The sequence below is a fragment of the Lissotriton helveticus genome, chromosome 7 (genome assembly GCF_964261635.1).
Source record: "Lissotriton helveticus chromosome 7, aLisHel1.1, whole genome shotgun sequence".
NCBI lineage: Eukaryota > Metazoa > Chordata > Amphibia > Caudata > Salamandridae > Lissotriton > Lissotriton helveticus.
In genome coordinates this window covers 785,407,046-785,427,554 of record NC_136068.1, presented here as the reverse complement: position 1 = coordinate 785,427,554, position 20,509 = coordinate 785,407,046, and positions in this window count along the sequence as shown.

The window sequence follows — 20,509 nt, the reverse complement described above, 5'->3', positions numbered from 1 at the left end:
AGACCATTGCCCAATAGTATGCCTTAAAGTCCGGTACCTTTCCACGCTTGAATCCTGATGGTGCAATGAGCAAGGGACTCACATCTGAGTATACCCTTCCACGCTTTGAATCCTGATGGTGCAATGAGCAAGGGACTCACATCTGAGTATACCCTTCCACGGTACCGCCAGCCCACCTCTCTCTCTTGGGAGCGACACATTTTTTTGACTGCGGCGTGTTTTACCCTTAGCCCAAATAAATCTATTTGTCACCTTCTCTAACTCCCTGAACCAGCTGTTGTTAAAAATTAGCGGTATGGTCCTAAATAAATATAACACCTTTGGCATAAACACCATTGTAATAATATTGCAACGACCAATTGTTGTTAGGTGTAGGTTGTTCAGCTTGTCAAAATCAATTTTAGCCTTATCTATATTGGGGCTTAAGTTCTTCGACACCACTTTAGAAAGGTCTGAGGTTATACGAACCCCCAGATATACTGCTGTCTCTACTACTCTTGGATCGACTAAAGATATTTTCTGATTGCCGGTTTTGAGGCCAGAGGTCTAGTCAGTATGTATCAGTGAAGCTTTGTATAAATTCCCCTGTTGGTAATGAAAAGTGCTTTGAAAGAGGAACATCTGACCAAGTATTTGAGAGCAGGAGATACTAGGGCAAACCAAGCAGAGTCCCTTGGAAGCAAGTGCTACCCACCTTCTACTTAGGGCCTCAAGGCAGACCTCTCATCATCCTCGTTATAATAGTTACATTTAGCTGAGGAGGCAGCAGGAGGGAATGTCGAAGGGAGAGATTAGTTTTATTTTAAGATAGAGGCCAGCATGGTAGTCTTCTCTTCTGCAGTACTTTATAGGGCAGATGGCTATGTTAGCAGGAGGGGCAATGCTTAACATGGATAATACTTCATGAAGGTATTCTCTGTCTCTGCAGTAATTGCTCCCTGCTCAGATGAGCCAATATATTAACTCAAATAAGGTTGGAATTAGGTTTGCAGGACCTTGCGATTGTGCCTAATATTCTGCCTGCCACAACAAAGCAGAGACTAGTTTGTCTTTGTCTCACACTATGATTACCCCAAAATGATATGCAATTCTCCAAATTTAGCCCCATCATTCTTATTAGACGACAGACTCATGCATCCAAAGTTCTTTCTGGGATTACTTTGTCATACTGCTACTAAACGTCCGCCGCAAATGTCATTTGCTTCACAAAAGAATTCAATAGAAATCTGCAAACATTGTTATCAGTAAATAAATTCTCATTCTTCGCGCACTGTTGCAAATTATTTTCACAAATGTTATTGATATTTAATATCTGCTCCCATTGTGTTTAGGGATACACTGCAAGTTTGAATGTCAGCCCTGAGTTACCATGGCATTTATTCACTAAAATGGCAGCAATCGCTGTAGGTGCATCAAAGGTTGATCCCTTTACCCATGCTAAGCTCCACAACAGCTACTTATTTGCTACCCAGACCTGTTTATTTTCTGATCCTTTCATTTAGATAAAGGGTACTTTGTGCAGTGCGATTAGTGCCAAGTGGAAAACTAGGTCAAAATCTTCTAACCCTTGGTAATCCCAGATTGACACCCATCTCTGATGTGGGGGTATCATCTATAATCAAGCTTGTGTGCTCAATTTTTATCCTAAATGTATGTTATGAGAGCAAATCTTATCAAACGTGTTGTGATTCTTGCTAAATGACTACCCAAGCATTTCAAAATCTAAAATAGTTGGCGGGAGTTGTCACAAAATACAAAATATATAATCAACATTCTTTGTGCTATAGAGCTAGGTTATGTGACAGCTTCCCCCCAACAGCTACAAAGCTCTTTACTATACTAACATCATATTCAGATAATACAATTAAGTATTGTGTGCAGGTAAATAAAGCATGAACAGAGCAGAAACGAAATAAATGTGCTTAAACTGCATTATTTGCTTCCAATTTTCAATACCCTTCCTTTGGTGGAAAGATGGTGAAATACCTTGTAAAAAATGTTTTTAAGACTAGTTAGGTTGACATAACTGTCCCAGAGTGTTTGGAGTTTACTATATGCCGAGAGTGTGGTGTAAAATAGCATCTGGTGTTTCACATTAAACCAGGTTTAATGGCTCAATGTATATTAAAATAGAACATTGGTCATTCACTTTGCTAAAATTCCTTGAGAACCCCAAAATCATGTTAGGCCGAGAATAATGTTTCTGACCCTTGCCACATGCAGTCTCAAAGAATGACTCGGTGTTTTACGCACTACATCAGCAAAGTGAAGGGAGCCCCCCACAAGTAATTTTGATTTGGCTCTTATGATGTGTCTGTCTCCACTAATCCATGTGTTAGCCCCCCAGGAGTTTGGGTCTAGTTGCGCCCCTGGTTGGAATGAATGTTGAACTTGCACGAGCAGCCTGGAGTAACTCCCTACGGGCTGCACTCAGATTAAGCTTTGCAAGGGAAAAAAAACAAATTTGCACAGGTAAAACAAAGATAAAAGCACAAATAAAGCATACGTTAGGCCACCAGTATTGGGATGGCTGTGCACATGTGATCTGGTAGGAGGCTGTCACTCAACGGAAGACAGCCAATGAATTGGGCGAGCTGGCCCACTGACTTGTGCTGTGTTGTTTAGAGGGCGGAAGCACAATGTAAATGACACTTGATTAAAACAAAAGATGAAGAGAGATGACTGAAACCACATATATGTGTTTATATTTTGTCATATTTTTCAGAAAACACGATGCAGCTGAGGCAGCTAAAGCGGTCTCTATGACAGACCTAAAAAGACTGTATTGCAGAAAGTTGTCTCGGACTCCTGGCATGACTATATTGAATGCAAGTAAGGTGCTGTTTTGGAGTCTTTCGTAGCCCTTTCTAGCACGGAGAGAGCTTCTTGAAAGGACTAAGGGGCCTGACTGCAGTACGGCATTGGGAGGGTAGAGAACTGAAAATAGTGTAAGCGAGCTAATTCTGAGAATTCTTGCTTGCATTGTTCAAATGACTTAATGGCTCCATCCTGAAATAGATTGCTCAGGACCCTACACGCCTTCGACGCCCATTCTGGGAAGGACTGGGGCGTACATGCGTGGGTAAAGTCTGGGTTTCACTCAATGGGTGTGTTAGAGGAGGGGAAGGACATGAGCCCCCATTCATTGCCAACTGCTCTCTAATGTTCAGAACTGTTTTATTACGGTAGCGGGGTATGCGACCGTGGGTTGGTACAGCTCTGACCATCAAGGTAGATGTCAGAGTGGTTTACATGCGGCAGCTCGGTCTATATGAAGCCATTTATTTTCACTTCCCCTTAACACCCTATAACAAGTGCTGGTAACCTACCATGTTGGGGGCATGCTAACCCCCTCATCTCTGGGTGTCATTGAAAGTGCGTCTCTATTTGCGGTTTTTGCCAGCCCAGATTAAACCAACAAGTGTTTTTCTGGACAGACTAGATATCCTACTAGAAATGGGCGTAGGGAGACTGGAACAGGTACAACAGTTTCTGGAGTATATTCATTTGACCATGTTAATGCGACCTAATCAAGAAATGTACAAGGAGTGCCAGAGGAAGACATCATCCGGAGTTTCCCTGCGTAGCACCGACCAGATCTCCTGGTCCATTCATCTAAATGTTTCATTATATTGAGCCCTAGTTACCTGACCCAATGAGGTTCTCAATAAAAAGGGGCTAGATTTTGCAATTGGGGTAGCTTGTTTGATGGACTCTTTAGATTTAAGTAGTGCAATTTTTGTTTACTAACTTAAAACCAGAATCCCGTTTGAATTGATTATGAAGAGTTAGTATCTAGGGTAGGGACTCAGATGGGTTAGGTAGTGTGATAATCAGTCATCAGCGAAAAGACAAGCCTTATGAGATTTCCACCCGCCCACCAAAAGGTGGTCCAACACCTGGTGAAGTCTCTGATCTTGATAGCCAGGGTCTTAACAGTCAGGGCAAAGAGGAGGGGGGGAGCGGGCATCCTTGCATGGACTCCTCAGTTTACAGGGAAATTCAAGAGTGCAGCCCATTAGCGCTCAACTCCACCAATGGGTGTTTTCTAACAATCGAAAATCCTACTCTTCATCAATGGACCTAGTTGGATTGTGTCAAACACTGCGCCCAGTAGAATTCACAGTTAACCCAATCAAATGCATTGTCTGCATCGAGGAAAGCTGGGATATTCCTTCTCTGGGCCTTTTCGGCCAAGTGGGCTATGCGCCCTATGCTCTCTGCACCTTGTCAGTTGTTAATACACCTGACTCGGTTGGGTTCTACCAGCCCCTGGAAATGTTGTGATCGTCTTCCAGTAATGTGTAATGGAAAGGCATGTCCAAAGTATATGGAAGACGTCTGTTTGTCCCACATTACACCTTGGGCAGGTGTCTGGTATCCCCACATTTACACTTTATGTAACCGCTGTGGTGTTAAACATATCATGTGTAGGACATTGTGCTGCATTAACTTGAACCTGTTTTTTCTAGAGTTTGAGGAAATGAAGGATTATTGCCATCAGGCAACTGTCATTACCCTTCTCAGGTCTGCCGCCTATGCATGTCTTAATAATTCCAATATCACCCTTGACATATCTTGCAGTGCCTGATATATCAGTGAAGCCGCCTTTCGTGGCTCATTCAGGTTCATATAAGTTCAATGCTTTATGTGCCAGGAGTTCTGCTTTGTTGCAGCCCCAAGTTTGCTGAGCTGTTATAGTTAACAAGCTGTAAGTCAGAAACTGACCCACATGCAGATGGTATCCGTACTTAAGACTCTCAAAAGAGTGCAGCATGCAGCTGTCACATACATCACTCAGTCTTAAAACTCCAATCCTCATTGCAACAATTGTGGTTTTTGCAACTTTCCTGAATTTGGAACAAGTCCACAGTGGGAAATCTGGCTGTATATACGCCATTTCAGTTTTCGTACATGTGACACAAAGTTGTAAGCAATTTATTTATTTATACCTGGTAGTCTTTATGAATCTGTGATATACTCTTCATATATCAAGTACAACTGCAGTGTATCACCTCTCTGGAAATCAGATTCTTCTGCCTGCAGTTTGAGCAAATCACCTTGCTCCCGGTGTCAACTAGTCTTGAAAAATGCTTCAATAGCTCTCTCTTGATAGTAGCTGGCACCAGCCGCGGGCCGTGGAGGGAGTTACGGTGGGGCAGGGAGGCGGGGAGGGGGCGGGGCAGGGTGGAGAGGGCTAAAAACCGGCACCTGGATAATTACAGGTAAGTAAACAATTTGATTAATAAAACGAATTTCGTAGTGCGCACTGCATCGCATTTTGCGATGCAGTGCGCGCTACGAAATTCGTTTTATTATTTAAATTGTTTACTTACCTGTAATTATCCAGGTGCCGGTTTTTAGCCCTCTCCACCCTGCCCCGCCCCCTCCCCGCCTTCCTGCCCCACCGTAACTCCCTCCACGGCCCGCGGCTGGCTGGCACCGGCTCTGTATTAATGCGGGTAGTTATTGTGAGAAGTTGGCCTGATATGCAGTGCTCACTATTCTAGTGATCACTATGTATCAGTCCAAACAACCCTTATTGATGATTGGTTGTAAGTCAACCTTATAGACCAGCTATCCTAGTAGCATGGATACGAGCAGTCTAAGGCTAAGACTCTAGAGGGCGTGTTAAGCCAGCTGTTTTACCATCACATTACCCCTTGAACACCAAGTGAAAGGACACCACACAAGTTGTTATAAAAAATAAAGTATATTTATTTATAACAGGACTACCCTGGCTCTTTATCAGACAGGGAGCTAAGCACACAACAAAACTCTTAAAGAATTACTGAAAGTCGCACAATTTACACAAATGCCCGAGGGGCACGAAAAACCATATACACAAGAAGTGGAATGCGAAGTTACTAGCAGGTAAGTAATACTTTTCTAGACTGTAGAAACGCTAGGCCTACAATGCTGAACCATTGGATTAGAAGCAGGAGGCCTAGGGACGCCGTGTGCAGAGTGGGAACTCTCACGCGTAATGCGGGAACAAGTCTATGGATACTAGTAATTGCAAAGTTACTGTTCTCGGGCGAACCCGACTAGGTGGGTCGAAAACAAGGGTGGATCCGAACACTTAGGGTGTTGGACTATGCTGGAGCACCGGAGTACTCAGTTTACCTAGCCCAGGGGCTGCGGCTGCATAGGGTTCAAGTTGCGTCGGAAACCCTCGTTGAAGATCCAGGAGCCTGAAGAAAGAAGTTGCTGGCAGGCGGCCAGTGAAGAAGTTCGTGGTGATCCAAGCTTGGATCAGGGAAGAAGAAGACCTGTAAGCAGAGGGGACCAAGTTCTGAATCACTAGCCAGTGATTTAGGTGGGCACCAGGATGGCACCGGACAAAGTCACCTCAGCCAGGTGAGTGGGCGCTGCGGGGCTTTGCAGTCTCTCGGACCAGGAGGCGTTGTCGGCGACCAGGATGGAGGTGCGAGCTGTCCCACGAAGGTCTCTGCTGTCGACGTCGCTGGACCCAGGATTGGGGCAACAAGTCTTGGCAAATGCAAGGCCCACGCGGTGGACCTAAAATGGCATCTTGAGTGGACCAGGAGGGTCCAGGGTGCTTCTCTGAAGGAGGGAAGCAAGGGCCAGTCTGGAGCAACCAGACCAGCGGAGTTTGTCGTTGTGGAGCGTCGTGAGGGGGCCACTAGCCAACGGGCAAGTGACCTGGACAACGCGGTGAGCAGCAAAGAGCAGAAGGGCCCCACGCAGATCTCGTGGATGCAGGGGGGCTGAACTTCGGTGCTGGAGCTGCTCAGGGTCGGGGCTTCTCTTACCCCAAAGCACTCAGTCGAGGGTCACTCGGTGGTCGTGCTGGACAAGCGTCGTGCAGTTCTGAAGATGGCCGGTCCCTCGAGGTCTCGTCGCACCCACGGATCACAGCTGGGCTGATGATGTAGGTTGAGGTCAGAGGTGCCAGGGAAGCCGGTTCTCGTCGTGCTGGAGCAGTCTTGATCCGGAGGAGAGACTGGCAACAAACCGCGATGCTTGGTTGGTGCCTGCTGCTGCAGGGTGACTACTCCCTAGTCACAAGGGAGAAATCTTGAGAAGAGTCTTGAGTTCTTCATGTAGAAGGTAGGTTCAGGATTCAAAGATTGATCTAATTTGGAAGGGGGCCAGTTCCTACCTTTATCCTGCAAAAGGGGGCTGGCACGCGACTAAGTCCTGCCCTATGGGTGGGACTAGGAGGGGGGGTGGTTACACCCCTCTCCCATGCCGGGCTTTCCCCAGCTCAGGGGCTGGTGAGCCCCTGGAACTGGTTCTAGCCGGCATATGCACAGTGAGCACCGGGGTGCCACTTGCAGTCACCTTCCTCTAAAGCCCTGCCTACCTAGAATACACAAAATCCTGTCTGGGACGGTGCTGGCACCGCCCCTGGCAGGAAACCCTTTGTCCTTGCCTCCTGTGCTGGGAGGACTCCCAGCAGCAGGAGGGCAGACTTGTGTCTCGTGGCAGCATCCATCGTGTGGAGCTGAGGCTATGTCTGACTTTAACCGGGGTTACAGGTTACATACATGTCGTGTCCCTCTAGAAGGGTGGAATGCTAACCCCGTCGCCAGAATTGGCGAGGGGTTAGTATTCCAATTCGTATGACACCTTACTCGACATGTTTTGATAAAGCGATACCAGAGTTGGCATATAACCGCGAGGATTATAATGCACTTAAGAGTATATGGTATGCGTTATCATGGAACAGCTATTAGGACTTGGTTCCGCAAGCTGCAAACGGGCTCAGCTCATGCCAGAGCACCATTTCACCTTATTCCATGCACTCTGCCTTCAGGATTGTTAAGGCCTGCCATAGGAGTGACTGATAGGAATATATGTGTCCATTTTAGGGTTAGATATAGGAATACTATATCTAAAGCAAAGGGTGATTACACCACCTTGCCCCAGCTGTCGTGCAGCCAGTTGTGTCAGATTTGGATGGCCAGCCAGGGGTGCAATAATACATGCTGCAGCCCCTGGTAGGCCCTGGGTACACCTATGCCCTGGGTACCTAAGGTACACTGTACAGGGACTGATAAGGTGACTCAGTATCCAATTGGATATGTACCTAAGGTACATGGAATCCATTTTACAGAGAGAGCAGTAGGCCAGGGGCCCTGAATAGCAGGGTCCCAGGTCAACTAAGTCAGAAAACCAGCAAAACACCAGGCAAAAAGTTGGGGGCAACCATAGTCAGGGATCTACCTTCCTACATAACCCCCCCCCCCCCAAACGAAAGGAGATAAGGCTATCCTTGACAGGTAAGCCTATATTGCCTAAGTGGCCATATAAGGAAGTACCAGCACTGGCATGGTTACCCCCTATGTCATGGTCCACTAAGCAATCCCTCACCCTAAGGGTATCTGAGGGTCTCCACCATAGGGAATCTCTACCTGTGGTGTGTTTTGGCAAAGTAAAAGGCTGGTGCTGAAATGGAGTACTGAAGTGAGGCTCCACTAATTTTGGGCTCAGCTTCCTCCAATCATTTTCCACCATAGAGGCCTTTCTTTCCAAGACTGAGTTGTTTTGAGCTCTCAGGGTCAACCTCTGGCTACCTACAGCTGGAGGTTGGGTCCCTCTGTTTGGCTTACTGGAGGGACAGGTCAGGTTTGGGGCCCTTAGGTCCCAGGTTTGGCTGTGCCCAACAGTGTCCATCTGTGGGAGGTCCCTAACTAAATTTAAGGGGGATCCCTCAGGAGTTGGTTTTATTTTCACTTGGCTAGGACTACTAGCTTCAGTGCCCTTAATCTGCTGATAGGGAAGTTCTTTTGGACAGGGGGCCCTTTGGGGTCCACCACTGGCCTCCCTGACCTCTACAGCCCTGGGCTGACTGAGGCAGGGTAGAGAGGGGCAGGTTACCTGCTCCAGACTGGGTCCCACCTTGGAAGGGTCCACTGACATCAGGGGCTCTGCCAGGCTAGGCCTGACTACCTCTGGGGCAGTTCCTTCACAAGGGGTCAGATCAATTCCCTGAGGAGGCTGATCCTTTCCTAGAGTCTGGTGGGAGGGAGATTTCTCTTCCTCCTCAATGCTCTCTGTCTGGTTAGAGTGATCCATAGTTTCAGGCTTCACAACACTATTATCTGTCTGAGCTTGAGCTATGGCCATCACAACTCTACCAACCTTTTCAGGAAGGGACTCAGTTTGGGTATGGGCTGTGACCATCACAGTCCTGCTAACCTTTTCTGGGAAGGAAGCTGTCTGAGATTGGGCTGTGACTGGCACAGCCCTCCTGACCTGTTCAGGGAGGACATCTAGGACTGGGGCTGTGGCTATCACTGCCCCACTAACCTTACCATGGAGGTTCACCATTTTAAAATGGGTTTCTTGCTCTACCTCAGCCCAGGCTGAGAGCTCTAAATCATTCCCCAGTAGGCAATCTACAGGCAAGTTTGGTGACACTGCCACTCTCTTGTGGCCAGTGACACCTCCCCAGCTGAGATTTACCACTGCCATGGGATGATTTCTCTGTACTCCATCAATATTGGTCACCTGGTATGTGGCACCAGGTAAAAGTTGCCTTGAGGGGACTAGACTCTCAGTCACCATGGTGATGCTAGCCCCTGTGTCTCTATAGGCCTCAACTTTTATACCATTGATGAGGGGCTCCTGTCTGTACTTGCTCAAAGTGTTGGGACAAGTAGTGAAGTTGGCAAACCCCATGCCATTTTCACAGACAAGAGTATCTAAGTCAGGGGACCTGGTTAGGCCAGAGTCCCCAGGAACTCCCAAAGTAAATGCACCCAAATTCTTGGGGGCACTCCCACCACCTGGGGGATTACTACTAGTAGTAACAGGAGGTTTGGGAATGTTACTTGGGGGTATGTTCTCCTTATTGTTGTTCTTTGGGCAACTGCTGTCAGTTTTCAAATGACCCACCTGTTTACAGGGATAACAATAAGGTTTCTTCTGGGCATTGGAAGGATTCTGGGACCCACCCCCCTCAGAGGATTTTTGGGGCCCTGATGTGGTTTGATCTGCAGATTTATTCCCACCCTTCTCTTGAGGCTTGGTTGATTCCTTTTTCTGGTCACCACCTTGGTTCTTAGGCCTAATCCTGGTTCTGACCCATTTGTCTGCCCTCTTACCCAATTCTTGTGGAGAGGTCAGATCAGAGTCTACCAGGTGCTGGTGTAATAACTGGTTCTGACAATTATTTAAGACTTGCTCTCTCATAATAAGATTATACAATCCTGTGAAGTCAGTAACCATGCTACCCAGCAGCCAGCCTTCCAAAGCCTTAGTGGCACAATCAACAAAGTCAGCCCAATCCTGAGACTGAGTTTTCTGGGTATCCCTGAACAGCAACCTGTACTGCTCAGTGGTTAAGCCAAACCCATCAACCAGTGTATTTTCAGGACTTGGTAATTATTAGCATCCTCAACTCTAGTAGTGAGTAGCTTATCTCTACCTTTGCCATCAAAGGAGAGCCACAGTATAGCTGCCCACTGACTTTGGGGGATGCACTGTACAGTGCAGGCCCTCTCCAAAGCAGCCATCCATTTCTGGATGTCATCCCCTTGTTTAAAGGGGGGCACTATCTTAGTCAGGTGTTTAGTATCTAAACTCCTTTCCTTATCTCTTGGGAGATTGCTGCCACCAGTGGGAACTGTCCCACTCATCTGCTGTTCTCTAGCAAAGGCAAGCTTTTCTTTGGCCAGGGCAAGTTCTTCCCTTTCAATCCTCAGATTAGCCTGCTTCATCCTTGCTTCATGCTCTCTTCTCTGAGGGGAAGTCAATCTCCTCTGGGGAGAAATCCTTCTCCTCTGAGAAGAGGCATTAGAGTGCAGAGATACACTGGAGTCCCTAGAAGGAGATCTACCTCTTCTAACTCCAAGGTTAGGCCTCATTAGGGTCAGTACTGGGGGTCCCCCAGATCCTTGCCCAAGTAGGTCTAAGTTGGCCCTAGTGAGTCTGCTGAGTAACTCAGGACCCTTGTTTGCCTCACCCTCAGAGAGTTCCTCTAGATCCTCCTCCTCAACTCTGTCTTCAGTGTCAAGGAGGTCTGGATCTCCAATGGTACCCTCTAGGGCTGGCATATTCCCATCTAACTGAGAAATTTTTCTCGCATCATATGTCTCTAAGAGACCTATCAGAAAGGGAATGGTGGGGTTAGACCCCTGTTTCAGTTTCCTGGAGGTACACACTTGTCTCATCTCCTGGAAACTGAGAGCTGCATATCTTGATTTGACCTGTGGAGGGTCAATAACCACAAGGGGAGTCTCAATAGACTCTCCATGGGTAGACATGCTTTTCTAGTGAGGTGTAAGTGGTGCACTTACCTACACTATATGTTTACCTACTGATCCCTTGCTAGAGTTGTAGTTTAGGGTGTGCTAGGCCCTAGGAGCTACAACAGCTGGTTCATTAGAACTCAGAGTATTCTAAGCTAAGTTATATGTACCTTAGTACTTATGTGATCTTTCAAATGATATTCTTAGGATATGTGTGGTAAAACAACAGCAAGCTCAAATCCCAACCGCTGCTCACCAATGTGAGAAGTTGGCCTGATATGCAGTGCTCACTATTCCAGTGATCACTATGTATCAGTCCAAACAACCCTTATTGATGATTGGTTGTAAGTCAACCTTATAGACCAGCTATCCTAGTAGCATGGATACGAGCAGTCTAAGGCTAAGACTCTAGAGGGCGTGTTAAGCCAGCTGTTTTACCATCACATTACCCCTTGAACACCAAGTGAAAGGACACCACACAAGTTGTTATCAAAAATAAAGTATATTTATTTATAACAGGACTACCCTGGCTCTTTATGAGACAGGGAGCTAAGCACACAACAAAACTCTTAAAGAATTACTGAAAGTCGCACAATTTACACAAATGCCCGAGGGGCACGAAAAACCATATACACAAGAAGTGGAATGCGAAGTTACTAGCAGGTAAGTAATACTTTTCTAGACTGTAGAAACGCTAGGCCTACAATGCTGAACCCTTGGATTAGAAGCAGGAGGCCTAGGGACGCCGTGAGCAGAGTGGGAACTCTCACGCGTAATGCGGGAACAAGTCTATGGATACTAGTAATTGCAAAGTTACTGTTCTCGGGCGAACCCGACTAGGTGGCTCGAAAACAAGGGTGGATCCGAACACTTAGGGTGTTGGACTATGCTGGAGCACCGGAGTACTCAGTTTACCTAGCCCAGGGGCTGCGGCTGCATAGGGTTCAAGTTGCGTCGGAAACCCTCGTTGAAGATCCAGGAGCCTGAAGAAAGAAGTTGCTGGCAGGCGGCCAGTGAAGACGTTCGTGGTGATCCAAGCCTGGATCAGGGAAGAAGAAGACCTGTAAGCAGAGGGGACCAAGTTCTGAATCACTAGCCAGTGATTTAGGTGGGCACCAGGATGGCACCGGACGAAGTCACCTCAGCCAGGTGAGTGGGCGCTGCGGGGCTCTGCAGTCTCTCGGACCAGGAGGCGTTGTCGGCGACCAGGATGGAGGTGCGAGCTGTCCCACGAAGGTCTCTGCTGTTGACGTCGCTGGACCCAGGATTGGGGCAACAAGTCTTGGCAAATGCAAGGCCCACGCGGTGGACCTAAAATGGCGTCTTGAGTGGACCAGGAGGGTCCAGGGTGCTTCTCTGAAGGAGGGAAGCAAGGGCCAGTCTGGAGCAACCAGACCAGCGGAGTTTGTCGTCGTGGAGCGTCGTGAGGGGGCCACTAGCCAACGGGCAAGTGACCTGGACAACGCGGTGAGCAGCAAAGAGCAGAAGGGCCCCACGCAGATCTCGTGGATGCAGGGGGGCTGAACTTCGGTGCTGGAGCTGCTCAGGGTAGGGGCTTCTCTTACCCCAAAGCACTCAGTCGAGGGTCACTCGGTGGTCGTGCTGGACAAGCGTCGTGCAGTTCTGAAGATGGCCGGTCCCTCGAGGTCTCGTCGCACCCACGGATCACAGCTGGGCTGATGATGTAGGTTGAGGTCAGAGGTGCCAGGGAAGCCGGTTCTCGTCATGCTGGAGCAGTCTTGACCTGGAGGAGAGACTGGCAACAAACCGCGATGCTTGGTTGGTGCCTGCTGCTGCAGGGTGACTACTCCTTAGTCACAAGGGAGAAATCTTGAGAAGAGTCTTGAGTTCTTCGTGTAGAAGGTCGGTTCAGGATTCAAAGATTGATCTAATTTGGAAGGGGGCCAGTTCCTACCTTTATCCTGCAAAAGGGGGCTGGCACGCAACTAAGTCCTGCCCTATGGGTGGGACTAGGAGAGGAGGTGGTTACACCCCTCTCCCATGCCGGGCTTTCCCCAGCTCAGGGGCTGGTGTGCCCCTGGAACTGGTTCTAGCCGGCATATGCACAGTGAGCACCGGGGTGCCACTTGCAGTCACCTTCCTCTAAAGCCCTGCCTACCTAGAATACACAAAATCCTGTCTGGGACGGTGCTGGCACCGCCCCTGGCAGGAAACCCTTTGTCCTTGCCTCCTGTGCTGGGAGGACTCCCAGCAGCAGGAGGGCAGACTTGTGTCTCGGTGGCAGCATCCATCTTGTGGAGCTGAGGCTATGTCTGACTTTAACCGGGGTTACAGGTTACATACATGTCGTGTCCCTCTAGAAGGGTGGAATGCTAACCCCGTCGCCAGAATTGGCGAGGGGTTAGTATTCCAATTCGTATGACACCTTACTCGACATGTTTTGATAAAGCGATACCAGAGTTGGCATATAACCGCGAGGATTATAATGCACTTAAGAGTATATGGTATGCGTTATCATGGAACAGCTATTAGGACTTGGTTCCGCAAACTGCAAACGGGCTCAGCTCATGCCAGAGCACCATTTCACCTTATTCCATGCACTCTGCCTTCAGGATTGTTAAGGCCTGCCATAGGAGTGACTGATAGGAATATATGTGTCCATTTTAGGGTTAGATATAGGAATACTATATCTAAAGCAAAGGGTGATTACACCACCTTGCCCCAGCTGTCGTGCAGCCAGTTGTGTCAGATTTGGATGGCCAGCCAGGGGTGGCATAATACATGCTGCAGCCCCTGGTAGGCCCTGGGTACACCTATGCCCTGGGTACCTAAGGTACACTGTACAGGGACTGATAAGGTGACTCAGTATCCAATTGGATATGTACCTAAGGTACATGGAATCCATTTTACAGAGAGAGCAGTAGGCCTGGGGCCCTGAATAGCAGGGTCCCAGGTCAACTAAGTCAGAAAACCAGCAAAACACCAGGCAAAAAGTTGGGGGCAACCATAGTCAGGGATCTACCTTCCTACAGTTATGTCAAGTGAGATCACAGGAGTCATAAAATGCCCTCACCGTTGAGATAACATCAGTTTCCCATCAATTATTTACCGCACCAACAACATATGAAATGGGATCATATTGTAAAGCCCCATAACCATCTATCAAATAGGAGGTGGAAGGAATCGGTGAGGATTCTGAAGACATAAAAAGCATCCACCAGAAATGTTGCCACAAAAGGTAAGTAATTTTTTTTCTGAGAGATAGTACGACCTACAGATTGCTCGCCTTTTGAATAGATTCCCAAGCAATTCTGTCCTGGGGATGGAGGGTTTGATGTATATTTACACCACAAAATCCTCATCCTTCTCACCTACAAATCTAGAGAATAATGCTTGGTGAAGTTGTGTTATTATGACCAAATGGCCGCTCTGCAAATGCCGCCTATGGAAACTCACCTGCCCAGTGAAGTTGCTGAAGCTTTGCCCCTTGTATTGTGTGCCCTAATGCCCTCCGGGTCTCCTTCTGGAACCTCGCTTAGCAGATCTTAATACAAAGGATAATCCATCTGGGCCATATCTACATCGTTTTACCCTTCTTGTTGCCTACAACCCCGATGAAGAGTTGGTTGTCCACTTGAAATTCCTTTATGCGATCAATATAAAAACTCAATGCCATCTTCTGATTCTGCCTATGCAATCTCTCATCCTCCTTTGTGAGATGAGGTAGGGAAAAAAAGAAGGGAATGAGATTGACTGACCCAAATTGAAGGGGTTCGCCACCGTAGGAAGAAAAGCAGATCTGATTTTGATTCACAACTTGCCATGACAGAATAAAGTAAAAGGAGGCCTGATGCTCAGTGCTTGCAACTCGCTGATATGCCTGGCTGACATAATGGCACCAAGAAAAAACATCTGAAGAGTCAAAAGACATAGGGAATATTTAAGTAAGGGCTCCAGTGGTGACCACAATAAAAAAGGTAACCCTAAATATCAGTCCCACTGGAGCATAATAAATGGAGTGGAAGGAAACATGTTGGTCAGACCTTTCAAGAACCTTAACACAATGGGGAACACGAATAGGGGTGGTTCGTCTGAGAGGCAAAGGAAAGCCAAGTAACCAAGTAGGCAACTATATTCCCCTTTGCTGCACCCACAGCACATCCTTTGTGGGCCAACAAAAGTGTGAACTGTTGAATGATGGACAGCTGCAGTTTCAAGGGGTCAATTTGGTGATCTGTTCACAAAGAGAAAAACTTTTGCCACCCCTGCAGTAAACAGATTTTGTGGAGGAACGATGGACAGATAAGATCACTTCCAACACTTCATCAGGCAGCCGGAAGGCCATCAAAAGTGTCTTTACTCAATCTCCATTCATGAAGGTGTAAAGTCTGGAGATTCGGTGAGTAGCTGCTCCTCTATTTGGGAGAGAAGATCCACTCTTTGAGGAAGTCAGAGGAAGGGAAACAGGAGAGGTGTAGAAGATCTGTGTAGCCCACTCTTCTTGGCCAATCAAGAGCCAACAAGATGACTTGGGCCAGGGCATAGAAGCCAAGGAACCAAGGGTTTGGGAGGAAACGTGTTGTGCAGAGGCAATTTCCACTTTAAGCAAAATGCATCCCCCTTTCCTTGCACCAGTTGTTGGAGGGCACAAAACTTTGAGCGGTGAGAATTGGAATGAGTGGCACAGAGTTTCATGTGGGACATGCCCTATTCATGGAAGATGCTCTTCACAACCTCCAAGTGGAGATGCCACACGTGGTTAGCAAGATGATGCTGACTCAGGCTGTCAGCTCTGGTGTTCAGCGAGCCACCAAACACATTCAATGCTTGCATGTCCAGGACCAGAGCCTCAGAGTTTCTAAAGAGAGAGAAACTGGGACCTTATCCCCCTCTTGTTGACATTACACATTGCAATCGTATTGCGTGTCAAGATATGGATTAACCAACTGAGAAGGGAAGAGAGGAATGCCTTGACCGGCGAATTGTCCACAGTTTGAGTAGATTGAATTGTCCACAGTTCGAGTAGATTGATGTGAAAATGTTGCTCTCCTGGAGACCAAAGATCTCTGATCTCCAGCTCCTTCGGGTGAGCACTGCACCCTAGACTGGAGGCATCTGTCACTACCATAGTCACAGCAGGAAGGAGTACGAAGGACATCCCTCTGGACAAGTTCTCCACATCCCACCAGGCACGCTACACTGCAAAATTCATAAAGATCAGTAAAGAGTTTGAAAGATCTCCAAGTTGGAACCAGTCAATGTAGAGGCAAAACTGGAGAGCCCTCATGTGCCATGGGGCATGCATGGCCAGGAGAATACAAGAAGCTAGCAGACTAAGCAGGCAGAGGACACACAGAACTTAAATATGAGTGTTTTCCTAAGAGGGAACAGTGTCACATATCCGCAGGACAGGAGCAAAGGCTTGAATTCAGGGTGGCATCCAGTACTGCCCCTAATAACAGAAGGCACTGGGAGGGCTCCAGGTGAGATTTGGCTACATTAATGGAGAAGCCTGGGTAATGCAGCAGAGATGCTGCTGACTGCAGATTCGACCGCACCATCTCCAGAGTCTTGGCTTTTAGGAGCCTGTTGTCCAGGTAAGGGAAAACTGGAATTCCTGACATTCTGAGATGGACTGCCATCACCGTCATGAAGACATGTGGTGCTGATGTTGTGGAAAAAGTCAGCCCATAACGCACCTGATGCCCGGGCTGCTGGCGCAGGACGCCTCTTAGTTCCCATCTTGAACAATTACCAAATAAAGAGACGGGCGCTGGAAGCAGGAAAACAAGAACAGAGTTTTATTTCTCATGAGGAGAGCCTGTCATTTCGGACACTCGCATAGTGTCTTCAGGAGGTGCTCTAACAAGTTTCTCTGAGGCTTCGTCTTTTATACACATGTTTATGATGCACAAACATTCCTTATTGCAATAAAGACGCTTTGAAGTAGGAAAAAGCATGCTTGGAATCCCAGCTTCAGGCCTATTCCCATACCAGTCGCTCAGATGTCATCCTCCCCTCCTGAAAGTAACAAGAGATTGTGATCTCTCAGCCGGACATTCCTACAGGACACGAGGGCAGGAGGGGATGATCAGATCAAAGGTTGGGCAGGCTATAAGATCGGGCACTTTGGTTGGTGTATCACGGTTTTGTTATGCTGGGCAGGAAAAGGGGGGGTGTACATCCACGAGGCTTGGTCTTAGGACTTGGGACCGGGTCGAAAGGCCAAGTGCAGCTGGGGGGGCTCGTCAGCTGAGGGCAAGGGTGTTCTTGGGAGGAAATGGGGGGGTGTGGGTCAAGCAGGAGTGTTACTTCTAGAGCAGGGTCACGCAGAGGGAGAGGGTCTTATGGCCGATGCATGAGCAGTACGCGCGGGGAGGGGTGCCGGGGGTTTAACAAACGGGCAGAGAGGCCATGGTGCCTAAAATGGCTGTTGTGTCCGTGTGTGCATGGGTCTATGCTGGCGGGATAACACAGTCAGTGTTTCGCGATATCCGTTCTGCTTACAACAAGGGGTACAGTGAACACAAATGAACGCCGCTTATGTGCATATACATTGCCATTTTCAACAGTCGCCGCTTTTTTTACATAAGCTAGTTCATTTGTGTGTTTACCTCAACTGACGGAGTGTACATATAGCCATGTGTGGCCAATGAAATAGCGTTTGTCAATACTAGCAGATTGCGTGTAACCATATACAGTCGATACGATTGGCGGAATGCGGTACATATGAATTTACATTTGTTGGGTTATTCATACAAGTCTAGAGATCGGCATAATACTTAGTCGGGGTCAATCAAGAAAAAGGTTCCGACACATTATAGAATCACGTTCTGACTTTCTCTCTGGTGACATCAACATACAGTAAAAAGTGCTCTGATACCTTCGGGTCTTGTCAGTGCTATAAGAGACTTTTGGAAAACTAAATACATGAGTGACCGATGAAACATTTTTGAAAGCAATACAAAAATGGTTGAGGGAGGAATTCAGTTTGATACAAGCAATTAGTCATGGGGTGGGTAGAAAGTTCAGGAAGGGGGGGGTCTTCGTCACAATGTCTCTTTAACAGCGAGCCATCACTGGTAGGCTCTGGTAGTCCGTCTTCTTTCGTTGGCGCTGTTGAGCACCGGCGGTGGAGCTATAGGTCCAGCTCGGATTCATCCTTACGCGTTGCAGGGTGCGATCAGTCCTCTGCTGTTAGATCACAGTCCTTTTTCCTAACTGATCTTCTTAGGGGTGCCTCATGCTGGGCACCTGCGTGTCTTTCTTCTTCCGTGGCAAAACCTTATTCTATCTAAATGCTGCTCTTCTTTTCTGAGTCAAAAGTTATGCGAAAAGGGTGATGTTGTTGAATAATCGAGGGAAGAGAGGGCGAAGTGGGATCAGATCTTTGAACACACCAAGGGACCAAAGGAGCAAAGGACGACGAGCAGGCAGGCCCATCAGTCGGGCTCAAAATGGACGGGGACTTCAGGCACGAGTGGGTCAGCAAATCGAGGGCTTCAAGGCAGCCCTTCATTCCTTCATCTGCCGAGTTTGAGAGTGGTGCCTCGTCCCGCGTCTCGTTGCTCAGCGACTCCACCTTTGGTTGAGGTCACACGTGCTTCATGATCTGTGGCCAGGCTGTGCGTCACGTCCAGCTCCTCTCCTCCGGTGATTGTATCTTTGAATGGGTACAAAACAAGTTTTTAGAAAAACTGGCAGGAGAAGACATTTATACATCTCAATTCCGTCCCCAATCCTAAGTAGGTGGGGGATAGGTTCATCGGTCACAGTCAGAAGTCATCACTTATGGAGTATGTAGGAGGGCATTTCCACTGAATTCGTAAGCCTTTTTGGCGTTCATTCGTGACATACGTGGAGAGAAATCGGACTCCCATCGACAGTGTACTCTATCAAACTCGAAATCGAGTCCTTAGGTAGAGACTCGCCCTTTTTTTTTTAACCCAAGTACTGACAATCTTATATTTCCCTTCGGGGTCGGCTAACTCTTGCAAGCAGGGGGGTTATCATCATGAGAGGGGGGCAGAGGTTAAACATGCTTTTCTTGGGGAGCGACGGCTAATCAAGGTCATCAATTACGCTTCGGGGATAGCTGATATGGAGCTGGGGTCAATCGGGAGAAGCGAGGACGCTTTGGACAGGGAGCTGGGGTCAATCGGGAGAAGCGAGGGCGCTTTGGACAGGGAGCTGGGGTCAATCGGGAGAAGCGAGGACGCTTTGGACATCCGCACTTAAGTGCAGAGGGGTGAGGCAATCTGGGCATTGGGGATTGCATTTCTAACGAACTGAAAAACAGAAGACCATTGACGTTATAGTCCCCCTATAAAAAGGCCAGATTAGGGGACATCAGTCGTCTTACCTGTTCTTTCTTTCATTACCAACTCGGGTTCTATCGTTTTGCAGAAAGGAGAGGTAGTAATATGGCAAGTTACAATCGTTTTATTTCCTGTCAATTTTGCCGAACACCTTTGTGTTCGAAGAGACCCAATTAAGTTTGTGCCGGTGGGGCACAATGTTACCACACAAGGGAGGAGGGAACAGGGGGATCCTCAGAGAGAGAGAGAGAGAGAGAGTCCGCACTCTAAACGAACCATTCGGTACACGTATGACATGGAGAGAGAGAGAGAGAGAGAGAGAGAGAGAGAGAGAGAGAAACGTGTACAATAATAGGCCATTTAGTGCGCACACAACACAGAACAGCAGGGGTCAAGTAATACGGAAACACAGGCAGAGGGACGACGTAGATCCATACATTACGTACACACAAACTCAGGCGGGGGAGACAGTACATGTATTATATACAAAAATCCAAGACAAAACATAGAACAGTTATTGGCCAAAATGATCTCTTCCTGTATGCTGCGCATCCTTTGCATCCTAAGCTCTTTTTACCTTTTTCTTCTCTTTTATCGTCGGCTGCCTTCACTGGTGGCTTTGGTTGCACACACTTACGCCTTTGGCAATTGGTCAAGAACTAACCTGGTCGGGCTAATGCTCACGGTGGGCTGAGGCAACAGTGGGTGTCAGTTGGGAGAACAATGGGGCAGCTTTGAGTTTCATGTCTATGAGGGTGCGAAAAGGAGGTAGTAGATTTTTAAACACTGGCAACATTCCTAGTCCTCCAAGCGGAGGGTACTTGGGTAAACCTCACCTCGGAATATTCCTTAAACTTTCCCTATTTAGTTAAACGTAGGAATTTATTCATTAGTGCACGTCATTCTTGGTTGTATTATTCGGGGTGCCGAGCAAAGTCATATTTTGTAGTTTCCGCTTCAGGCTGTCCTCCCAAGCGCTAAGTTCAGGGAGAGAAATAGTCATTGTTT